Here is a 4,934-nt window from a genome sequence, read left to right as displayed (position 1 = left end):
AAGGCATTCGACTGTGTGGATCATAGCAATTTATGGATAACATTTTGAAGGGGAATTCCAGAACACTTAATTTTGCTCATGAGGAACCTATACATAGATCAAAAGACAGTTCTTCAGACTGAACAAGGGGATAATATGTGGTTTAAAGTCAGGAAAGGTATGTGCCAGGGTTGTAGCCTTTCACCATACTTACTCAGTCTGTATGCTGAGCAAATAATCCGAGAAGCTGGACTATATGAAGAAGAACAGGGGATCAGTGTTGGAGGAAGACTCATTAACAATCTGCATTTTGCAGATGACACAACCTTGCTTGCTGAAAGTGAAGAGGACTTGAAGCACTCACTAATGAAGTTCAAAGACCACAGCCTTCAGTATGGATTACACCTCAACAGAAAGACAACAAAAATCCTCACAACTGGACCACTAAGCAACATCGTGATAAATGGAGAAAATATTGAATTTGTCAAGGATTTCCCAACACCCACGGAAGCAGCAGTCAAGAAATCAAAAGACACATTGCATGGGCAAATCAGCTACAAAAGACCTCTTTAAAGTGTTGAAAAGCAAAGATGTCACCTTGGAGACTAAGGCGTGCCTGACTGAAGCCATGGTGTTTTCAGTTGCCTCATACACATGAGAAAGCTGGACGATGAATAGGGGAGGTCGAAGAAGAAGTGATGCCTTAAAATTGTGGTGTTGGCGAAGAATACTGAATATACCATGGACTGCCAAAACAACAAACAAATCTGTCTTGAAATGCTCCTTAGAAACAAGGATGGCAACACCACGTCTCACGTACTTCAGACACTTTATCAGGAGGGACCAGTTCCTGGAGGAGGACATCATGCTTGTTAAAGTAGAGGGTCAACAGAAAAGAGGAAGACTCTCAAAAGATGAATTGACACAGTGGCTGCAACAATGGGCTCAAGTATAACAACCATTGTGAGGATGCTGCACGACCCAGCAGTGTTTTGTTCTGTTGTACATAGGGTCGCTGTGAGTCCAAACTGACTCAACAGCACCTATCAACATTTTGTGGATGTTAGTTTATATTTACCATCTTTGCATTCTGGGATAAACTCCACTTGGTTACGGTGTATAATTCTTTTACTATGCTATTGAATTTTGTTGGGTATTTTTGTGTCTCTTAAAAAAAAAATTTTTTTTTTTTTATTTTTCGTGGGGGACACATTGGTCTGTTTTTTCTTTTTTTCCTGTCATATCTGTACTGGCTTTGGTATCAGAGTAATAACTTGTTTCATAGGATGAGTTAGGAAGTGTTCCCTCCTTTTCTATTTTTAAAGGAGTTTGAGAGGGATTGATGTGAATTCTTCTTTAAATGCTTGGTAGAATTCGACAGTGAAGCCATCAGGTCCTGGTGTTTTCATGGTTGGGATGATGTTGATTCAATCTCTTCATTATTGTTCTGTTTCCTTTGGTTTTCAACAGTTTGATTATAATATCTCTCAGTGTGGATCTCTTTGAATTATTCTTGCTTGGAGTTCATTGACCTTTGTGAATATGCAGGTTCATGTCTTTCATCAAATTTAGGATGGTTTCAGCCATTATTTCTATAAATATCCTTTATGCTCCTTTCTCTCTCACTTCTCTTTTGGGTACACCCATAAAGCATTTGCTGGTCCACTTGATGGTGCCCCCAAAGTTCTGACTTTCTTCACTTTTCTTCATTCTTTTTCCTTTCTGATCCTTGGACTGAGTAATTTCAGTTGCTCTATATCTAAACTTACTGATTCTTCCTTCTACCTGCTGAACTTTTCTAGTGAAGTTTTCATTTTATTTATTTTACTTTTCAGCTCCAAAATCTGTCCTTGGTTCCTTTTTATAATTCATATCACTTTATCAATATTCTTATTTTGTTAATACATTCTTTTTCTTTAGCTTTTTGTCCATGTTATTTTTTAGCTTTAAGAGTGGCACCTAACCAGGGAGCAGTTGAGGCATGGGCAAGCAGAAAATGCCACGAACCTTTCCTACCATTTTTTTTTGAAGTCACTGTTTTCTTGACTCTGTATTCTCTTGATTGCAGTAAGCCTTTGGTTCCCAAATTCTGACAAAGTTGGTTCTGCCAGTTTTTGCTTGTTTTATGTGTGTATGTGTGTGTGTGTATTTCCTGGGGGACAAAGAGTTGAGTATGTGATTAACTGATTGTAACTTTCCTCAGCTATGAACTGTTTGAAATAATATCTGCTTAGTAAATGGAAACCCTCGTGGCGTAGTGGTTAAGTGCTACAGCTGGTAACCAAAAGATCAGCAGTTCAAATCTGCCAGGCGCTCCTTGGAAACTCTACGGGGCAGCTCTACTCTGTCCTATAGGGTCGCTATGAGTTGGAGTCAACTCGATGGCAGTGGGTTTGGTTTTTTTTTTTTTTTTTTGGAATAGAGAAATAAACGAGTTAGTGTGTTGAAAGCTTTTTGCAAACATTTTCACATTTTGTAGTTGCTCAATTAGTGGTACATTTTGTCATTTATACATTGTAATAATGAATGTTAGGGTTTTTCATGGATTTAAAATACGTAACCTGGCCCACTGCAGTGCAGGAGACTTGAACTTTGGTTGTGTGTCATGATTAGAGGTACTTAGATGGCTCACTTCACCCCTTCCCTGACCGCAGGAGCCTTCCTATTCTACAGCTTCACTGATGTTAAGGCCAATTTTAGCTTCAGAAATGCAGTGTGGCAGCCTTTTCTCTCCTTACTGCATGTGGAAGATACTTCTCAGAGTCTAATCTTTGGTGGGACCTATACCCTGGAAGGTTTCAGTGGTCAGTCAGAGTTCAAATTGTGAATTAGTCACACTTGCATGTCTTCCAGGGCTTCCAATGTGAGAAAATTTTGAAGTGGAACCTCCAGAGGACTGGAGTATAAGTTTCTTAGCATTCACGGGCAAATTAACTGGTAAATTCTCTGCTCTTCTATTTACTTGCTTACAAAATGTGACTCTTAACCTATTCTTCATGATCAGCAAACACAAGGCCATGATTTTGGCCTTTGCAGAAATGGAGCTTTTTGTCATCTTGTAACATTTGGTTAGGGTTAGAGTTACATGAGAAAGGGAAGTCCCTTCTTCATCCAGTGTCTTCCACTGTCCTTCATACACTGGTAACTGGTCAACAAGAAATATATGGCCCGGTTCCATAACCACAAAGCAAGCAAAAAAGGGCGATCTGCAGCAGAAACAATAAATGGATAACCAGGAAAATGGTCAAAGCATGGCTTTGTATTAAGTTGGTTTTCTTTGAGTGACAAACCAGCTCCTAGCAACACCAAGGCTTAGTTCTTGGTCCTCAACCAGCTATCCCTCCCCTCCGGGTCTCACACTCCTGTCTCTGTGTCTGTCTACTTATGATACCAATTTTAAATGTCTTCTCTGACACCAAGTGCAAGTGCAGTTCTTGTGACTAACCACCTGGTCCAAAGTTTGATCGCGTAGTTAAAGGGCACGGTCTTCTAGCTTTTCTGGTCTGCCCAACTCTTCAGACACTGACCACAGGTTTGGAGGTTCTGAGGGCCACCCAGACTTCCAATCAACATACTTAAGTTTAGAGGTTCCCCTACCTGCTGGGTTCAATAATTTGCTAGAATGACTCAATTCAGGAAGTGCATTATTTATAATGACAGATTATAGCAAAAAGGGTACATATCAGGAGCAGCATAAAGAAGAGACACGCAGGGTGAGGTCTGAGGAGGTTGCAAATGTTGAGCTCCTATGTTAGAAGGATGTTTTGCACTCTCCCTGCTGCCATGCATAGATATCTATCATCAAACAGGATGCAATCAACTCCTTGAGCTTCAGTGTCCAGTGTCTTTACTGGAGTTTCATTCTTAGGCATAAGTGATTGAATCACTGGTCATATGACTGAACTCATAATCCAGTCCCATCTCCCCTGGAGTTCGGGTAGAGGTAGTGTTAATAACACATGGTGGGCTTTTTGAGCCCCATTCACTGAGTCACTTCTTTAGGATATGCTATACAGCATGCTCTGGAGTCATCCATGAACATCCAGAACACTGCAATCATTCTGGAAGTTCTCTGTATAAACTAATTTTTTACCTCACAGGATTGCTTTTCTCTTTCCCTATCTTAAGGTGAAAAATACTGCTGACTATATATCAGGAAAGACCAGGTGCTAGAAAAGGATATCATGTGTGGCAAAGTAGAGGGTCAGCAAAAAACAGAGGAAACCCTCAGTGAGATGTATTGACCCAATAGCCACAACAATGGACACAAACATAACAATCACGAAAACAGCGCAGGACTTCAGTGTTTCCATTACACAAAAGTTAGCCACGAAGCAGAGTGGACTTGACAGCGACTAAAAATATGCAACAGTATTTTACATGAATTAACGCAGTTACCATTAACCCAGTTAACTCAGCAATCTCTGTAACTTCTGTTGTCTCACTGTATAAGTCCTAGAGGTTGCAAACCTAGTATGTGACAAGGACAGGATCAAGATTCAAGCCAATACCTAAAGTCGACCATGCTCTCTTTATTGGTGCACTACAAGTGCCAGGTGCTCTAGGCTCAAAATGAATCAAGGCACTCTCATTTCTGGGTGTAAAAGGGCCAAAAAGCCAGTCTTGCCCTCATGACTAGACATGGTGAATACAACAATCTAGGGTTTTTTAATACAGTGGAATACCTACTGGAAGAAAATGAACTTTACCACCCAGCCCCCGTCACCAGCTCCGCCCACAGCCCCGCCTTTCCTTTTGGTCGCCACCACCGCCAGCCTGGTCTCCACCTAAGGTCCAACCGAGTCTTTATGGCAAGAAAACATTTCTTAGCGTTTCCCAGCTGGAATAAGTCGCGCAGGCACCCATCTTCCCCAACCTCCGAGTCCCCGCCCAGTACGTTCCCAGGAGGAACCGGAAGTGGAAGTGCGGGTTCGCCAGGCGGCAGCCTTCTTACG

Source organism: Loxodonta africana, unplaced genomic scaffold (genome assembly GCF_030014295.1).
Source record: "Loxodonta africana isolate mLoxAfr1 unplaced genomic scaffold, mLoxAfr1.hap2 scaffold_370, whole genome shotgun sequence".
Classification (NCBI taxonomy): domain Eukaryota; kingdom Metazoa; phylum Chordata; class Mammalia; order Proboscidea; family Elephantidae; genus Loxodonta; species Loxodonta africana.
Note: the sequence above shows the minus strand (reverse complement) of the source record.